Source organism: Dunckerocampus dactyliophorus, chromosome 2, assembly GCF_027744805.1.
Source record: "Dunckerocampus dactyliophorus isolate RoL2022-P2 chromosome 2, RoL_Ddac_1.1, whole genome shotgun sequence".
Taxonomy (NCBI): domain Eukaryota; kingdom Metazoa; phylum Chordata; class Actinopteri; order Syngnathiformes; family Syngnathidae; genus Dunckerocampus; species Dunckerocampus dactyliophorus.
In genome coordinates this window covers 5591167-5611992 of record NC_072820.1, presented here as the reverse complement: position 1 = coordinate 5611992, position 20826 = coordinate 5591167, and the positions used below count along the sequence as shown (strand labels likewise).

Below are 20826 nucleotides of genomic sequence, written 5' to 3'. Positions count from 1 at the left end.
TCGGAGAATGATAGCCCGCTGATAAGCCACCCCGCTCAGAGTGGTACTCTACACTATCGATACGACACGCTCTCCACTGGTGTTTTGCAGGAAGTGTCAGTGTCATGCTGAAAATCACCTTGTGCCCACTAAACACTTGGACTTGTGGCTTGTAGCACATCGACGTTCTTGTTTAGGCCTCACTTGGCTATCCTGTCCTGAATCCTCTAAATCTATATTTCATAACATGCTCCGAAAAATGTCATTCCATTTGGCTGTAAAGCAAGGGACATGATTTCTCATTTTAGTGACGCCTGATGAACTATTTAGTACACTGAGCGTTGTCTAGCAAGAGGCGGAAATAAATCATTTGAATCACCTCCCTTTTAGCAGGTGAGGTGAACAACAAGTCCATTTCTTGTGATTTACACGTGTGCTGTATTCAGATCAGCTCGGCCATTCATTCGTTCGAGACGTTTGATGTTAAAATGTGGTGGAGCGACGTAGTTTAATGTTCCTTGCGAATTTCACGGCGCCACTCTATCACGTTTTTCAAAAATCTATTCATGAAGAAAGCATCACTGCGTCCTGGTTGAATACGAGCTATTAATAGGAAAAAAAATATGCAGATTAAAGCAAATGTTACCTAATTTTTGCCTAAATTGATCATTTCAAGCAGAAAAATGGCTCAATTAAGGGTGTCCAAACTTTTTCCAGTAAGGGCCACATACGGAAAAATGAATGCAGGGGTGACTTTGATGCTAAGCCTGCACGTGTAGTTATGCTAAGAGGTTAGAGTTCAAGAAAAAGGTCATCTCAGCTTTGTGATAAAGGTGAAAAGCATATTCGTATCAACTTTGGTCTTTGCTCTTTTCTTTTCCCAATTTTGCTGTTGTTTTTTTCCCATCTTTTGTAAAATATTATGACTTTATTCTCTGAAGGTTTTGACTTTTTTCCCATAATATTCTAACTTTCCCCCAAATCGAATTTTCCAAAAACTACAACTTAATTTTATTTCCCACAACAGGCCGACTTTTTTTTCTATTTTTTTCTATTTTTTTTTCTTTTTTCTATTTTTTTTTTCCTGGCCGACTTTAAAAAAAAATAATTATAATAAAATAATATTTTTTCTTTAATATTTCAACTCTGTTGTATTAAAACAACATTATATTTTATATTTCTTCATAACTCATAATACTCGTAAAATTGCAACTTTTTTTCGTTAGAATATGATTATTTCCTCTTAATATTTTGACTTTATTCTTGTAAAATTACTTTTGTTTTTTTACTTTTCTGCTGTTGTTTTTTATTTTATTTTATTTTCCAACCATTTCAACTTTTTTCTTATAACTTTTCTTCTTCATTCCCACAATATTTTGACTTTATCATCGTAACATTCTAACTTTTCCACAAACTAATTTTCCCCAAATCACAACTTTATTTGTTGTTTCTCATAATATTACGACTTTTTAAAAAATCATGTATTTTTCCTTTAACATTTCAACTTTCTGATACTAAAAGGATGTTATCTTTCCTCACAAGATTACAACGTTATCCTCGTAAAAGTATGCCTTTTTCTTGTCAGATTACTACTTTTTTCTCTCAATGTTTTGATTTTATTTTTAAATTACTGTGGATTGTTTAATAAAATTGCCATTGTTATTTTTATTTTTTTTTTTTTTAGCTTTCTTGTTGAATTACGGTAGTTTTTAGAATGTGCCCCCGGCCAACAAAAAACTGCTGCAAATTTGCACTCTGGACACCCCTGGGCTAAACAAATGCAAATACAAGGCATTCAGAAGACGCAAACAAAGATGTTGTGATGTGTAGTATTCTACATTGGCCACTAGGTGTCAGTAATGTTACACTGATGAGCCAAGGAACAGCACAGGAAGGACTTTACAGAAACGGGAAGTCAGAAAGTCTGCGCGTCTATATTTCGTCCATTTTCAGTAGGTTGTGGGTTTTTGCCCAAATAATAATAATAATATCATGACCCTAAAGTCCACCTGGGTTCAGCTATGAAATTAGTTTAGGAGTCTCAAGGACAGTTTACAATTGAATTCAAACAGGAGTAAACAATTGCAATGCCAGCGCTGGAGAGAGCAATTAGCAGCCAACGAATGTTTACTGAAGTCCAAACGATCTCTGAAGAGGAATTCTGTTCCTCTTTCTTTTCTTGTGACTTCCGTCTGATTTCTGAGAGGCGTTGGTGCAATGGGTGTAAACTTCCCTTTTTTAGTTGTTGAGATATAAGTTTAAACTGGCTCCAGCCAGTCTACGTTGGACAGCAAAGCGCTTCTCAGGCAGAGATAAAAAAAGGTGGCATATCTAGAAATGTGTGTGTATCTGTGTGTGTGTGTGTGTGCAGATAAGAAGAACAGGGTGCATTTGTTGCAGCTGAGCCTTCAGCACTTATGTACGACAGATGGAAAATATTCCATTCCTAATACTGCGAATGCGCCTCAAGTTCTCGTGTGCTACACAGCCACGAGGTGCGTGTCACGACACAACATGTTGATGGGCTACTTTGTCAAGCTTGAGCGAGAGGGGAAGGACATCGAGTGGGGACTTAACGCGCCGCCGTCCCGACACCCAGATGCAAATATCTGCTGGAGAAGACGGCATCACATTGCTGCAGATCAGTCCCTTTAAATATAAGATACTTGTGGCGTTTGACTTTTAAAAATGACCACAATTTGGGTCACCGATTGTCATTGAGGGGTGTCAAACCATGAGAACCACTGGTCTATATTATGTCTTATTTTCTCTTATTATGTCTGCTGCATTGGTTAATAGGAGTGTAAAGGTGACCATACACGTGTTATGTCATGTCTAGAGGGCTCTAATAATGTTTTTAGAAGCTCTTCAGCAAGTTTTCTCTGCTCTATCAGAATATTGTATTTATTAATAAGGAATCCTATGTTCACTTATCACGGTTGAGTTCGGAACCAATTAACCACGATAAATGAGGGATTACCGAGCAATTATTGTAATTTGTGAACTGCAGCTTCAAGATCGTTTTTCATTAACATTTTGTCTTTGGTCACAGGAGCATATTTTCAACTTCCGTTTCTTGATCAAGTCCTCAGGGGCTGTTTCACCCCTCACTGAGCTCCAACATTAATGTCACCGTGTGCATCAAAGTGTATAATTGAAAAATGTTTTCATAGGAATTAAAGATTCCGAAGTGACAACGTGATCGCGCTGCAGGACTTTTGCATGCTTCATACGAGGTTACCTTGACGCCTTGTACTTCTCCATTGGGTTTCATTCACGTTGCTTTTGTGTGAGGAGTCGTCGTGTGCACCCTTTTTTTATCTGTTGAGCTAAAAAGTGAATAAGCAGATTTCATCACTGGTAGCAAAAGTGGAAAAGACCTGGAAAATACTGTTTTTGTTTTCATTTTTTAAGTAATTGTCAATATATTGCCATGTGCATGTGTGTCTGTTTTCCTCGTCTCTTGCCTCCAAACAGGCAGGAAGAGAGTTCACCCTGTGCGCTGGTTTCAGCACCTTGCCGTGTTTTTTCCATAGAACAATGGCATGAACGGAGGGAGCACCTTTTAGTCAGTTATGCAGTCAGTCTTTGTCTCGATGGGTGGAGGCGGGGCCGCTGGCATACACACAGAGTGCAGAAGAGTGTAACCTAGTAGAAATTAAATTAGTAGATTGCAATTTATTGCCACATATTTTTTCATTGTACTTTTCTTAAAAGTAATGTTGAATCTCGTCTTGTCTCGTTCTCGTACTCACCATTCACAGCAGCTGTTTTTGGAAAACTCTTCCAGTCTCTCTAATAAAACCTGCTGATGACACTCATTGGCCACTTCCCTCTGAGCGCATCCCAAGCACCCTGTCGATCAATTGCTAGGCGTCGTCTTGGTCTCGTGATGTCAGAATGCGTGTGCAGTTTGAAAACCAGTTCAATCACAAAGTCAACTGTCGGACCGATCAAATGTGACCCTGCATCGCCAGTCCCGTTATGTTTGTTTCTTGTGTCCACAAACTAGAAACTGCAACCAATCACAACCCTCGTACTGACTCGTAGCTCAGTGTCCTCCTGTCTTCTGGGTCCTGTCTAAGCCTTCTGGGTATTGTCGTGCATAAACATTTACCAACACACTCATGTCCTCATTCCTTTGTTTACATTGATGTGCAGCAAGGCCAAGTACAGTGGAACCTTGGTTTGGGTCCTTAATCTGTCCAACTCCAATCGAAACGTACTTTAACTGAATCATTTTCCCCATAAGAAATCATGTACTATAAATCCAATGAATCCATTCCAGAAAGCCAAAAACAAAATGTTTTACATGCAGAAAACATTTCCAAATTCATATAAGTGAAGGATGAAAAGGATAAATGACCATTTAAGGTTACTTTTACCGTCATTGAAGACGTGATTGTCGACAAAGGCCTGATGTAGCAAACGTATCAACACGGATACCCACTTCGTGTTTTGCCGTGTGTTAGTTCTTGAATTCAATAGTGCAAAATAAACCAAAATGGAGCAAAAGAAAGTTGCAAGTGACAGCATTTTGCGGAAGAAGGTGGGTAACACTATTGAGTTCAAGAAATAATTCATGACAAAACACAAAAACACAAAAAAACGAATGTCTTTGGGAACAATCACGTCTTCAATGAAGGTATGAAAGTAACCCTAAATGTTCATTTATCCTTTTCATTCATCATTTATATGCATTTGGAGTTGTTCTCTACACTTGTAAAACTATAAAAACGTGTTTTGTGTTCATATTTTGGCTTTTTGTGGAGTAACTGTGTTAGTTGGCAAAGAACTACAGAGTCAACTGCTGATGACATCATAGACAGGCGACGGAGATGACTCCTGATTCCTGTTTCATGTATTAGCAAGCTGCTAACAAGGTTGTTTCTGATAAAAAAAAAGACAATACTAGAACACAGCTGGACTCCGGCAGTGTGTTAATAACGCAGCAAGACGCACCATATTGTACTTAAACTGACTCAACATTTTGGCACAAATTTTCAATGTTAACCGAAAAATGCGCTAACTATGCTAACTTGGGTTCCCCTATATAAAGTATATTAAAAATGTGAAAGTTGACCTTGTAAAAAAAATAGTTCAAATCAACAGATAGCATTTTGCTTTGGAACTATGTCACGTAATAAGTGACTAAAGCTGCCAATCAAGTCTTTATTTTGTGTTCTTTACCATGCAGTCTTTGGTTTGATGACAAAAATACCAATGTGAATGTATCGCAAAACACACCCATTATGCTTTTTCGCAGTTTTTGGTACTTTGGTACTCACAGACCAGAGTACCAAAAAGCACAAGTGTGCAGACAATCATAGTTGAGTTATAGGCTGAGACAGCCTGTGCAAGCCCCCCGCCAAAAAAAATCTATTTGTGATGTAGTAACAAATTTCCTTGATCCCCTTTTACCTTTAATAATTCTGGTGATGAAATGTGCTTACTTCCACTGGTAAAATGTTACCCTAAAAAGCTAACTATTCCATCAATACTGTGTTAGTCAATACACCAGTATTGGGTTATGTGTGACTATGGGAAACAATGGGCAAACAATCCAGAACAAGCACTAAACAGAGCATATTGATCATCCTCTTTGCAGGGGACTGGTGGGCGGCGGTGGAGTTGTGGTGCTGCGATGGACTGGCTTGTGTTTCTCCTCTTCTCATCATGGATGAGGAATCACGGTGGCCACGGCTGCTCTGTGACCGCAGCAAATCCGGGGAACATATTCATGTTGACAGTGCTCCTTCTCCCACCGAGCCCTTGAGGAGGATCACACAAGCTGTCAGTCAGTCGCCGTCTCTGTCTCCCCTGACGGCGCTGGTTAAAAGGAGGAAGAAGAGAAGGAGTAGGTAATGAAGGAAGGTTCAAGGATGGAGCATTTCTGCAGGCTTGAAAGACATATGAAGACCATATCCCCTTGCTGCATCATTTGTATTCTTAGTCAAATGCAAACAATGCTGCATTGAGCAAAGCTGCTATATTACACAAATGCTTTATTCGGAGTGCCTTTTAATCAGAGAAGAAGTCCAAAAAAGATTTGAAATAAAGCAGGGGTGTCCAAAGTGCACATTCTAAAAATATACCGTAATTTCTGGTGTATAAGCGACTACTTATTTTTTCAACTTTGTGTGGCTTAGACAGCAGTGTGGCTAATGTGTAGCTAATTTCTGCTCAATATAACAGTCTGACTCACGGTGTCATCTTACAAAGAACACTAAACTCATCACACAGCAACTTAACACCTATAATTCCTCAGGAATATACAAACAAGTAGCAATACAAGTTTAAAATGAACAAAAAAAAGTATTAACTACTATGCTGGGAAGAAATGCATTATGGGAAGAAGTTAAAATAGTTGTTTTACATTTAAAACTTGTATTGGTACTTGTATTGTATATTTCTTGGCTAACTTTGTGAGTGTTAAGTTGTTGTGTGATGAATTCAGCATTCTTTGTAAGATGACACAGTGAGTCAGACTGTAATATTGAGTAATGACCTCCTGTGATTTCCAGTGGGTTGACAAGCTCTTTGTGAGTTCCCTTATAGCTTGTGATTGGCTCCTGCCAAAGAAAGGGCTACTGTTTCCTCACTGACTCGTGAGCGGCACAGTATTTTAACGATTAGTAGTAGTCCTGAATTAAAGCAGATGTTATGAAATTAGAACATAGCTATAAATTAGTCGCACCACTTTATAGGGCAGGGTTCAAATTTTAAGAAAAAAGTATTAGCTTATACACCAGAAATTACGGTACATATATTTCAAGAAAAAACTGCATCTCAGCTTTGTGATATAGTTGAAGAAAGCCTATAATTAGTATGAACTTCAGTCTTTGCTCTTTTATCCTGTTAAGTTGCTGTGTGATGACTTTAGCATTCTTTGTAAGATGACACCTTGAGTCAGACTGTTATATTGAGTAACGACCTCCTACGATTTCCAGTGGGTTGACAAACTCGTTGTGAGTTTTCTCATAACTCGTGATTGGCTCCTGTAAAGAGCTGCTTGGGCCTCAAGGAATCGTGCGCACCACAATATGCCATTTAATGACGTGGACATGTGCTGCTTATAGCCCGGTGCAGCTTATACAGCACAGTACAGGCCAAAAGTTTGGACACACTTTGTTTTCTTTATTTTCATAACTATTTCCATTGTAGATTGTCAAAACTACGAATGAACATGTGGAATTATGTACTTAACAAAAAAGTGTGAAATAACACTAAATAAGTCATATACTTCAGATTCCTTAAACCCTCAGTGTTCTCTCGATGAGCTTCATGAGGTCGTCACCTGAAATGGTTTTCACTTCACAGGTGTGCCTTGTCAGGGTTGCTTAGTGGAATTTCTTGCCTTATTAATGGGGTTGGGACCACCAGAAACTACGGTGACTTCTTAGCATATCTACAGTATGTGTGTTGGCTTACAAAATATCAAAGTGTTCCTAGAATCCTTTCATTTTTCAGTGTGTGGACCTCAGTGGGAAAAAGTTTAGACACCCCTGATATAAAAACACAATGCAATGTCGCCTGCCTGACCCCTGTGTATATGATTACATGCGTACTAGTACATTGATGCGTGGGTCTCTACGTGACGTTCAATACTGTCACTGTTTGTTTTTGCAGGTGTGTAATTCATCCGCAACCTGGGTTGAATTTTCCACCTCTACGTGCTTTGATATCAAAATTGGTTTGTTTTCATGTCGTAGCCTCGGGATGTGCAACAGGCATTTCTTTGCCCCCCCCCCATGGTGAGTGCCTCTACATAATGATGAGAGGTAACACAATCTAATTCTACTTTCATTTACTGGGCAGATTGTTCAAATGGAGTAATAACTATCTGCTCTGCCCCTCTCCCTCCTCACACCCTCCTCCCCGTCTCCCGCTGCCCATTTCAGCCCCATTCATTTCTCAAAGAATGCATTTGGAGGCATGCAAATGAGAACATGTGAACAGATGAATGTTTCATGAATGCTTTTATGATGAGAAATGCAAATGTGGATGACTGAATGAATGAATGTTTAATGAACGCTTGTTTAATGAAAAGGACTTATTAACTAGAGCGCTGACTTAGCACTGCTCCGCGGCCCCCCTGGCCCACCACGCATGAAAGCATCACTTTATGTTTTGGCAAGGAGGTGATACAATACATTTAGATGAACAAGCCCGGCTAATGAGTGGAACCTGATTGACAGGGCAGTGACATATTGAACTCGCTGTCGCTGTTAACTGCTACTTTTCCTCGCCAGCCTCTGTTTGTGTGGGATAACATTGCAACAAACATGCAATCTGATGAGCTCAAGCTGGATGGGCCGTGCCAGCAGAGCCTTCCTCTTTGGCTGCCGGATTGTGGGAGACCCCCATTTCTTTAATTAGTTGTTGTGGCCACATTTGACCACAATTCATATGGAGATTTAACAAGAAGTGATGTTAAATTTCAGCCTGGTGTCTCTTTGAAGCATCCGTGAATGTCTATGGTTGTGTCTTTTAAAAAGCTGTGAGATTGATTATGTTGCACTTTGCTTGCAGGCTCTCATTCCGGGCATCTTTTTTCTGCACACCATCTTGCCTGTGAACTGTCCTCATCAGCAGCATAACTGAGGAACTAAAAAGCATAGTCGAGTGGAACAAACTGAATAACATCCGCATAAAAGGGATGTGGCATGACCTTAAAAAGGCGCTTCATGCTGGAAAACCCTCCAATGTGGCTGAATGACAACAATTCTGCAAAGATGAGTGGGCCAAAATTCCATTCATGTAGGTTTGGATTTTTTGTCTCCCTTAATAATAAAAAGTTTAATTTAAAAACTGCATTTTGTGTTCAGTTGTGTTGTCATTGACTAATATTTCAATTTCTTTGATGATCTGAAACATTTAAGTGTGACAAACAAAAAAATAAGAAATCAGGTTGGAGGGCAAACACTGTTTCACGCCACTGCACTTCAGGGTTTAAATTAAATACAGTAAAAATAAAAAAAAAATACAGTAAATTACTCAAATGAATTATTAATTGATTTAAATGAATCATGAAATTACTTACTAAAGTCATTAAATATGTTGTATTCTTTATACTGTGATTTGAAATACATCCTACTTTTTCAAATGTACTAGACACTTTGGGTACATTTTCAAAAAGCATCAGTATCAGATCGGTTTCGCCGATACCAGCCTGAATTTGACTCCGTATTGGATCGGAAACGAAATCGGTTGTGTCGCACATCACTACCACCAAATGCAAAAATCCCAACACTTGTTATTCCCTCATGGTCTGTACAGGCAGTACATTTCAAACCCCTTTTTATCCATTTTCCAATTGAACCATTATTCCCATGCCTTGTATGGGATTAGAAATAACTGTCTTGTCCTTTTCAAACCTTCTACTTCCATACCCGCTGCGTCCTCAACCCCTAGTTCCATCTCGCCACCCCCTACAGTTGCGTAGGCGAGAAATGTGTTCAACAAAAATATTGTCACACTGGCTGAGAAGCTGAAGGGAGGAAGGGTATCCAAATAGCCACCATTTGAATTGCTAATCGGAACGCCCAGAAAAAAAAGTGTGGAGAGCAGAGAGGAGCAGCGAAGGTCCTGACTAACGCTGCAGCGTACAACTGTTGGGTGAGCGGCCTGAGAGCGAGATCAAAGCGTTTAAAAACAGGACATACTTAAGCTTCTTCGGGGGACCGTTCTCACCAGCCTCCTGAAATCCCCCTTTCTCACAGCTTTTCCATGAGAACCGCTGCAGCACACTGTGCCACCAAGACACAGAGGGAAAAGCCGGAGGAAGACGAGCTTTGTTAGAGATTTCTAAATTGGGTTTGCCTTTGTGCAAAAAGAAAAAAAAATCCACTGATCTCTTTCAAATGAAAACACGGTTTTGTGGCGGTTTCCACACAGGCGCGCCATCAAAAGGTCCGCTGCATGGCGTGTGCATGTCAGTGGAACGCTTGTAAAATGTGTGCTCCCACGTGCCGATCCTCCCGCGGTCGAGATGCGCACGGATTAGACAGGAGGGACCCACACATCAAAACACATCGCTACTCATGCGGAACAGGAGTCAGATAGCGGTGGAGGCACACAACCACTGGTGGGTGAAACATGTACACCCCCCCCCCCCCCCCCCCACACACACACACACACAATCTACAGCTTCAGTGTCTTACACTCATTTTTACAATGCAATCTTTTTATTATTCTATTGGCATTTCCACTTGTCTTAGAAGTTACAGATTCCTTCTAGATTTGGTGTGCTTCCCCGCCCTTGCAGTCACTCTCCCCGTCACTCCACCCGGCCCTCCTCCTTGTGTTCTCCCGTGCTGCTAGACTGTCCTGCACCCCACCTCCTTTTACATGCAGAATATTCCTAACAATGGCTTGCATGACATGATTTTATTTCAGGAGCGTGCCGTGTTTAAAGAGTAGGAAGAAGCAGAGTTTATTTGATCCTACCCTTCATCCAGCCAGGTCCTACTAATCGCCGTCTTCACTTCCTGTGTTTAAATGTTTGCAAATTTTCTAATAAGAAGACGGAACAATAAATCACGTGTAACAGTACTTGTGCAGTAGTGTTAAGAAATTAAAATAAGTAAATAAATCAAGAAGAAAAATAAATAATACGTTCAAATAAATAAAAAGATAAATACATACAATGCAGGAGTAAAAACAAAGAAGACAGAAACATGATATAATGTATAAATAAATGGAGGATACAGACTAAGTACGGTGTACGTTGTAAAAAATACACTTAAGATACACTGACTCATTTGGGTCATTTGGTACCGGGCGGCACAGAAAAAAAATAATTTCCATTTTCATTTTTTTATGTTTTATTTTGAAAAGTGGCCGGATTCTCTCTGTTACATCCGTCTCACTTGACGCATGTCCATTGTGCGTGTGCTAACTTTCTCTCATGCCGCACAGATAGACTACTACTGTATTTTTACCATTTTTTCTTTCACCTCATATTTGGTGTCAAATGCTGATACTATGTGGGAATGCATAAAGGTAAGTTTTGATTACTTATTGAGTGCTAATGTGCACATTTGTCTCAAGTTAATTCATGCTAGCGCACTGCCTTTTACCACACACGCCAAACAGCGATGTAATCATCTCTCTGGAAAAACTTGGTTGAGATCGCTCTAATGTACGACACCCCCTCCCCCACTCCCCCCTCACTCCCAACCCCCCACCCTCCGGTCCGCGGGAGGTTTGTGGGAACACAAGCCGGTCCGTGGGTCAAAAAAGGTTGGGGACCACTGCTTTAAAAAACAGCAAAAATTGAAAAAAGAGCAGTAATTTTGCGTGAATGAAGACTAAATATTCCGAAAAAATAGCACAAAGTTGAAATATTAAAAACTAAAATATGTTATAATGTTTTGAGAAACAAACCAATGAATAAAGTTGTGATTTTAGAAAAATCACAACTTTATTGTTATATAAATATTATGAGAATAAATATGTAATAAGAGAAAAAATGTACAAGAATTTTTAAATATTTGTACAAACAAAATAAACACAGCCAAAATGGGGAAAAAAAGAGTAAAAAGTGTAACGTAAGGAGAAAACGTTCGTTCATATTAATACTGTGCTTTGTCACCAGTAACACGAAGCTGAGATGCAGGCTGTTTTTTTCTTTAAACGTTTGCGTACATGGGTTGGTTGAAAAAGTTTGGACACCCCTGGACTAAGAAATGACTTATTAAATAATGATAAGATCCTGTTTTCCCGTGCTGTCATGGCCATCCTGGGTTTTTCCATTTTTTTTTTTAAAGAAAATGATGACAATCTTCTGGTTTTCATTGTTTTTCATTGAGCGGCATTCGGTGCGGACGGCTTTTTGAATTAGTGTTGCCAAAAAGACGCAAAAACATGTCAGCATGTATTCACTGAATCCACCATTTGATCTCATTGCGACTGTGTTGGTTTCCTGCAATAAAAAAAGCCTCTTTAGCTGTTCAAACTCTTGCCATGAGCAGGTGTTGGGCATTCAGGCCGTGCTTTTTTTCCAGCAGCAAGCAGATGCTGGTTGTGGTTTAAAATGACACAATGAAAGAGAGTGCTGAATGCCAGAAAACAATGTGCTCGAGTGTGCTTAATGAGCCAAAACAAAAAAGCCTTACTAAATTGTGATCCCATCTAGCATTAGAAAATGTTGACAGCGGAGAATTAAAACTCCTGATGATGACAAAGAGGAAACTGGACTGGTCAAAACTGTCATATACCGCAAATGCCGATGGTAGACCCACAAAATGGACATGCAAACGTCCAGTGACAGCATCTTCCTGTGACTCCCTGGTCGCCCGCGTTCTGTGGGGCAGCCGTCTGTTTCGACCGGTTTGGCTGCGAGAGAAAAGGGGTGGCCATACTTTTTCATACTGGAAAATGTGAAGGGATTCGAGAAAAAAACTGCATCTCAGCTTTGTGATTTTTGCTCTTTTTTGCCCATTTTTGCTGCTGTTTATTTGTCACATTTTCCAGATATTTCAACTTTCTTCTTAAATAATCTTCTTAATTTTTCTTAAATATTATGACTTCATCCCCACAATATTCTAACTTTTTCCCTCACCTAATCGTCCAAAAATGACAACTTTAATTTGTTTTGTTTGTTTCTCACTTATAACACGGTGTTCCCTCGCTACATCGCGGTTCACCTTTTGTGAAAATATGTTGAGGAGGTCGTCAGAGAAGCGAACAAGGAGGAGTTAACATACTCTTGATGTCCAATGTTTTATTGTTCATACTTCATATTGTTGTTGCAGCTGGACTACCCAGCATGCCTTGCGGGCATTTGGAAGTAACAGTTTGAAGATATGTGCTATGTTTAGCGCTTAATTGTTGGTTTATGTGATGCGTGAACTTGTTGTGTTTTCGTTTCGTTGCACCGTGAGCAAACATGTTGTTCTGTTTGATGCCACCTATATATAGACCGCCAAATGTTTTTAACCCAATGTGGCCCGTGTGTCAAAAAGTTTGCCCACCCCTGCTTTATTCCCATAGTGTTTTGACATCACTCCCATAATATTATCGCTTTTTCCCCAACCTAATCTTTCAAAAGTTACAACTTTTAGTTTTGTTTATTTTTCATAATATTATGACTTAAAAAAAAAATTATGTAATATTTTAACTTTATGCTACTAAACTGACATTAATTTTTCTTATAATAGTACGTTATTCTCCTAAAATTATGACTTTTTCTCGTTAGATTACAACTTTTTTCTCTTAATGTTTTCACTTTATTCTTGACTGCTGATTTTTTTTCCATTCTTGCTGCTATTGATTTTTAAATGTTTTTAATTTTTTTATTTTGTTGTTAAATTATGTTTTTTGAATGTGCTGGGGGCCTATAAAAAGACAGCCGCGAGTTGCAAATGGGCCCCCGGGCCACACTTTGCCCCCCCTCTGCAAAAGAGGATTGGGCAAAGCAATGTGTTGATGAAGTCGATGTTATTTTAAACTCTGTCAAGGGACCGTAGTGTGCTGGAGTTCACCCAGGCGACGTGAAGTAGGTCACATGTGCGAGCCGTAATGCCTGTTCACTGCATTGACCCAATAACGAGCTGCACACTGGCAGACCACCTTACCTGACACGTGACACTGAGGTTAGTCCATTCGACGTGTCATCCAGCTGCCAGAAGAGCGCCCAGGCAGGAATATCCAGCTGTCTGATGAGCTGTGGGATTAATAGTAACATCATTGTTATTAGTGTCATACTGGGCGGGAGCACACAATACAGCAGGGGTGTTCAGAGTGCAGCCCGGGGGCCATTTGCAGCACGCGGCTGGATTTTGATCGGCCCGTGGCACATTCCAAAAATATAATTGAACCAAAACAAAATAAAACAAAAAATCAGTAACAGCAAAAATGGAAAAATAGAAGAAAAATAAAGTCAAAATATTAAGACAAAAAAGTTGTAATCTAACAAGAAAATGTAATAATGTCATTTTACAAGAATAATGTAATATTATGAGGAAAAATGTTGTCAGAAAAAATAATTAGTTTTTTAAAGTCGTAATATTATGAGAAATAAAAAGTTGTGATTTTTGAAAAATTAGGTTGGGTAAAGATCTATAATATTATCAATCAATCAATCAATCAACATTTATTTATTTAGCACTTTACAAAAGCCCACAGGCTCCCAAAGTGCTTTCCAATAAAACGATACATAAGAACACAGCATAAAAACAGAACATAAACACAAAGTAAACCCCCCCAAAAAAACTCTTTATGGGAATAAAGTCATAATATTATGGGAATAAAGTCATAATATTACGAGAAGAAAATGTACAAGAAGAAGTTTGAAACAGTCGGAAAATAAAGTCATAGAATAAAAGAAAATTTCCAAAGATTTTTTTAAAGAAGAAAGTTGAAAATTAAAAAAAGGGGAAAAAAAGAGCAAAGACTGAAGTTCATATTAATAATAAGCTTTTTCACCAACGTCACAAAGCTGAGATGCAGACTTTCTTGAAATATATCTATCTACTTAGCATATCTACATGTGCTGCTTTGCAAAATATCAAAGTGACCCCTGCATCCTTTCATTTTTCACTGTGGCACTCGGTGGAAACAAAAATGCAATACAGTGTGGCGATACATCAACTTATGTTATTTGTGACATGTTGTTTTTTCTCTGAGCAGCGCGGTGCTCCACCTCTCTGCTGTTCCTTCCTCCACAGTAGTGTTTGTCGACTTAATGCTCTAATCTGCCATTAAGACAGGAGGGGGAGAGAAGCTTACTGGTGTTTCTCTTACAAATCCACTTCCAGAAACCCCCGGCAGATATGCTGCGCTGCATCCCAACAGATTAGTGACTGGCTGCCGCCGAGAGGTCAAAAAGAGTCTGCGATGGAGGGAAAGGCAGTAGGCGGCCGGAGTAGGTCTAGGTGAGAAAATGAAAGTGCGTGTGTTCAAACATGTCCGTTTGTGTGGGAATACACCAGAGGGAGAAGTGAGAAAAATTGCACAGGGGTCTAGGAGTGAGACAAAGGACAAAAGGGTAAGAGAAAGTGAAGTCTTTGTAGAATTAGGGCTTGTAGGCTGAAACATTTAATATCTGGTACCCACAGAGCGTTTACTTAATGTTGTGTGCAAATATCAGATCCACGCTCGCCTTCTAAACCCCTTTCAACCTGTGCAAATACCCAGCAGATTTATTCAGCGGTCTCACTCCATCCTCTGCCGTAATGATCACTACACGGCCGTTGGTGTGTCACTGCGTGGCGGCCCCGTCATGACTAACACCTTTGGGAAGGCTGTCCATCTGTGGCGGGAACACAAGAGCCAAAGCAGGGGTCTGAAACAGAGCAGTTCTGACAGGCAGATGGCTCGTTCTCCCCGTGCCAAGATTGTACCCGGTTCCCTCCAACTCAGCCCCTCGTGGCTTAGTCCATCTGTGGACTCGCCTTGAGGGGGAAATGTGGCACAACCTGGGCTGGCGGAGGGGCCCCGGGTGCAGTGTCCGTTTTGTTCTGGTTGTTTTTAATGAGTGAGAGCCCAGACACACTTAGCAAGCAAGCGAGAAAACACCCACGCCAGCCATCATCCAAGGAGCTGCTCCTCTAAAGGTAAGTGAAGGGCTTTTTTCCCTTGTCTATCAAACACTCTTGGCTTTCGGTGGGCAGTTGCCATGGCGACAGTGAAATAAGCGACCACCTGTGGGCTCGCTTCAAAAAAAAAAAAAAAAAGAGACAAATCACCAACCAGACTGCAAAGTGATTGAAAGAAAGTAGGCTGGAATAAATCCGACCTTTCAGAAGGGACGTCCTCTGATGTTTCAAGATATTCACAGGAAGCAGCGCCCTGATCCCCGTTTCTGCGTCAGTCAGATAGAAGCTCCGTCACAGTGGGCACGGCCAGCAGATTTCTGCCCGGGTCAGAGCAACCCGAAACCCCAAAGGAAGTGGCCTCGCACATTCCCCTCCTGCTGGACATCAATCTTCATGCTGCTGTCTACGCAAAGAGCAGATTTGATTTCTCCACCGAACAGCATTCAACCCCTTGACCTGCCTCCCCTCAAAGCCACCCTAGTAGCCCCCCAAGTAGTTGCTATGGTTACTTAAAATAGGAGGCTAGTGGTGATGCATCCCTACGAGATGAAGCACATTGTAGCGATATCAATTTAAACAAAATGCCATTGAATGCCTCAAATAACAACACTGCTTCCAAAATCACCTGCTTGCTTTTATGGCTTTACTGCACACACACACACACACGCACACACACACACACACACCTACACACGCTCCAAGCAGAGGTGGGACGTGGGTACATGTGCAGCTGTGTTTGTGCGTATGCTGTGCACGCAGCAAGCATGTGTCCAAGCATGTGAAAATGTGCTGCCTCGGTGCCAGTGGCATGTCGGCTGCACAGCTGTGTGCGGCCATCTCCCATTGGTCGGGGTTAACGAGGGAGAGAGCTCATCTGCATAGCAGCGGGCAGAGGGAAGCCACAGCAGAAACTATTTTTATGTGTGAGTGGTTAATGTCTGTGGATTTATTTCTGTGTCTGCAAGGGTTTAAAAGGTCAACGCAAGGTCATCATTTACTTAATCCCACATTTTCAGATTTATGTACATTATTGAGAAAATTACTTTGAAAAAGTAATTCGTTTTTGTTGCTTGTTGCTTTCCCAAAAATGTAATTGACTTAGTGACGGAATGACTCCTTCATAAATGTATCCATTTAAGGACACCAGGGATAAAAACATGAACTATGTTACTTTCCTTGGCATGAGCCGATAGACATTTCTTAATTTTCCTAATGGATGTATTGCCTTTTATTGCATAAAGTCTTTAAAAGGGAATCTATTGTAGCTTCAATGCCCTGGGACACTGCGGCCATTATGTACCTTTTTCCCAAGTTTCTAATCAAGTCAAGTAGTCATTCACAGGCAAGGACTCGACCTCAAGTTTTAATGTTGAATAGATTGGTTAGTCATTGTTGGAGGAAAGAGGAGAGGCTGCAGCTGCGCTGTACTAGAGCAAGTGGGCGGAAGATGTGCGGCGTGCTGGATGAATGCGTCAACAATGTTGAGAAAGAGCATGCAGAGTGACAGTAGTTCGTTTAACCATAGTGAGTTAAAAAAAAGACTATGTTTAATTGTAGTGAGTTCTTACACGTTAAAAGCCTTTCCTATTACGCTGTCATTTTTCAACAAGATGAACAAACTGATAGCTTCGAGCTCCTCGTGCCAAGTAGCACCTTTTCAGTATCGTGATAATGACATTAAAGTCATTAACGTCCTCTTTTTGTATGCTGTAGCCCGTAACAAATAATGATAACATAAAATAAATATTAATATTTGTCCATTGAACTGTATTATAAATGTATTTTCCGTACGATTGTTTTTAACACCGTCAGCATGTGGCCAATGATATAATGCCGCAGAAACATTTATTATGGAGTCGTCTCTTGCCAATACGCCGTTTGAATTTTGCCGCTCCACTCTATCGCGTTTTTTCAAAATAAATTAATTTGATTATTATATTTAATCCAATTTGAAGTATCCTTGGCATAAATTAAGCATGGCTAAATGAACGAAAATATAAATATATACGTAAGTACGCTGTTAGTGCTAACGTGTGAGTCTATGTTATGTCTTTTTTATGTCAAATATGTCTTATTTTCTAGTATGTTATATATATTGGATGTGTAAAAGTGACTATTGGGGTGTTATTTCATGTCTAGAGGGCTCTAATAACGCTGAAACCTTTATTTAGAACGTCGTAAACCTGTTTTCTATGCTCTAACTATGAAAATATTCCATTTATAAAGAAGGAATCCTACTTCGGGGCCGCACGGTGGTCTAGTGGTTAGCACGTTGGCCAACACAGTAACAGCTTGGGTTCGATTCTCCCCTGGGCATTTCTGTGTGGAGTTTGCATGTTCTCCTCGTGTGCGCGTGGGTTTTCTCCGGGTACTCCGGCTTCCTCCCACATTCCAAAAACATGCAGGTGAGGTTAATTGGTGACTCTAAATTGCCCATATGTATGAATGTGAGTGTGAATGGTTGTTCGTCTATATGTGCCCTGCGATTGGCTGGCGACAAGTCCAGGGTGTACCCCGCCTGTCGCCCGAAGTCAGCTGGGATAGGCTCCAGCATGCCCCCGCGACCCTAATGAGGAAGAAGCCGTATAGAAAATGGATGGATGGATGGATGGATGGAATCCTACTTTGTGGAAGTTCACTTATCACGGTCGGGTCTGGAACCAAGTATCCGTGATAAACGGGGGATTACTCTACACCATGACCTTCTAAGTGTGATATCATTCTTGCTAATCACACAATAAAATACACAGAAATGTTGCACGCGGAGGCACTGCAGTACTCCAACTCATCCTGAAGAGGCTTGAGCTGGGTGGCGCTTGTCACTGCCGTCCTTCCATAGAGAGAAAATAACAGCTTTTTTTTTTGACAGCAGCAGCATCAGCTGGAGAGCAGCAAGTCAAATGTCAAGTCAAGACGGAGGATCACGTATCCAAGCTCACCAGAAGTTGATCAGAGTTTTACAACAAAGCATCCGAGCTTTTCCTGGAGAAGCATAGGGTGCATGTACTTCATATAAAGATGAAAGGTAAGACAACAAAGTGTTTCAGTTAATAAACACGTAGATGGGACTAAGACGTATTTGAAAGCAAAAGATTAAAGCATTGAAAAAAGCATTCTCTCCAAAAGGAGCCTGACCAGCCATGAACCTCATACGCAATTTGTCATGGGACTTCAGGTCAAATATCTGAACGGGTGCTGCAGCCGTGTGCTCAAATAATTCATATTATGTCACACAAACACTTTGGGACCACCATTACATAACAAAAGAGCTTCCCAAGTGGCAAACACTTGCCGTAGTCCTCATTGTAGATTCCCTATTATAAATGAGAGTTCACACTTGTTTATTCATGTGCTTGCTTCTGCCCCGCTATGGTCCACTAAGTATGAATGTGCGTGTGTGCGTGCTCGCTCACGCATAAATATGTTTTGAAGTTTAATGGTGACGCGCTGCACTCGAGCGTCTATGTAGGACAGCACTGCGTAGCGATTGCCGTCGACACTGCATGCAGTATTTACATGAGAAAGACCAGCTACAATAGGTACTCTCATTTTGTGGATCTGATCACTGGGGGCCCACCGTCCTTATTGTTTGTCTCGCCCCGGGAATGTGGAATTAACAGATTAGCCAAGTGGTGGAGAGGGAAGGGGCGCGATACAGCCGCATCTGCCGCTTTATTGAGACGAGGGAAGACAGCGGCGCATGTATGAACTCTGCATTGCTGGATAATGAGCGGAACAGTATGCGCACAGGACCTGATGAATGCAAGCAGGCCTTCATAACGCGCTAAAGCAAGTGTCTCCCTCGCTGTCTCCTTTCCTGTACTTTCTCCACAGTGCGCGTACATGCGTGCGCAAGCAGATGAGTCCATGAACTGAAGCGTGTGTGGAGAGCGAGACGGAGAGACAGACCAGAGACGAGAGCGGGTAAACATATTCCTCTTTACCTTGGATTCACTGGCTGAGTCACTGCAGATGGAGGGCATTTTTCATGCTGCATTGCAACGTGGGTCTCTTTGCTGCATTATTTTCTATGACACCCCCACCCCGAAGGATGTTGGCGTCTTAAGGAGGCCCCTTGACTGTGATTAATACAACATGCCGCCATTAGCGACTGACATTTGATTTCTTCTCCCACGCCCGTCGCACATCTGCCGCATTCTTCACCAGCCGGGTTATGGCTGCACTACCTGATGAAGAACGACACTGAGCAGAATATTTAAACTCCCATCTGGCTCCTTTTTCCATTTTTGTCACCCACATACCTTTTAGTAGACGCTGTGGCTCCTCCTCCTCGCCAAGCACACGTGTGGCGCCGCTCTCAATCTGGATGATTGCTGTTGTTTTCAGTTCTTGCTCCACCAAACAGCTACCCAGCATGAAACACCACCAGCTTGCTGCCGGTGTAATTATTAGGATTTAGAGCTCTTCCGTGAAGCAGCGTATCACAGTAACGCCCCAGGTGGCATAAATCAAAACTGGGTCAGAGCCTGAAAATATCAGAAGAGAGGAGTCTTATTATCATATTTGTATAATGTTCAACTTCATATTCTGCCTCTCTAAACAAGAGGTTGCAGCAGCTTTTCTGTGTGTGTCTCTATCCAAACGTGCCTCCATCTTGGTGAACCTACACCCCAGTGCGGATCGAGGCCTACAATCTGGCCCGCGCACCACGTAAACACCCACCAAATGTCACGTGAATGTCTCCAGACAGGTCGTCACGCGTGGGTCTGTGAGATGGAAAGCCTGCCCACACGTCAGCGCGCCGCACTGTGCCTCTCGCACGCGCCCGTGTCGTGTAAAGTGCGTGTGGGTGGTTAAATATATATGTCAGCGAGACACTGGGAGGTGTGTGGCAGCTGCGCACATCTGTCTGTCTGTCTGTGTGTGTGTGGACATGAGTGTGAAGAGGCAGAGATGTCCATGGAGGTGTACCTGCCAAGGCTGGGTGAGGCGGGGGATACCTCAAACATTTCGATGTCACGGGAGGGAAAATCAAATACGCTTCTGCCTGGCCTCAACTAACATTTTGCTGAGCTCACTTAAATCATATGCCCCTAAAAGGTTGGATACCTATCCATTTTCTGTGGGCCGATGGGCAATTTGGAGTCGCCAATTAACCTAACATGCATATTTTTGGGATGTCGGACGACAGAGGAGGCCAGAGAAAACCTACGCACACACTCGTCTGCCCTGCGGCCGGTAAATACAACTCATCATTGATCACAGCCGTATGAGATCTGACTAAATGTTACTTCTGTTTTCCTTTTTGCCCTGTCGTCAGCGTTGGACGAATGACTGTACTTTA

General features: G+C 41.3%; 1 long non-coding RNA gene across 2 annotated transcripts; it reads left to right on the top strand.

Moving 5' to 3' along the window:
- The first annotated feature begins 10845 nt into the window (after positions 1-10845).
- Positions 10846-19861, top strand: LOC129177220 (uncharacterized). 2 transcript variants are annotated; one of them, XR_008569594.1, is made up of 4 exons: positions 10846-10983; positions 14742-14858; positions 18394-18546; positions 19356-19861. It is a non-coding gene; the product is annotated as an uncharacterized LOC129177220 (long non-coding RNA). The 2 variants fall into 2 exon arrangements; XR_008569593.1 differs by having other exon boundaries at positions 18391-18546.
- The last annotated feature ends 965 nt before the right edge of the window (positions 19862-20826 follow it).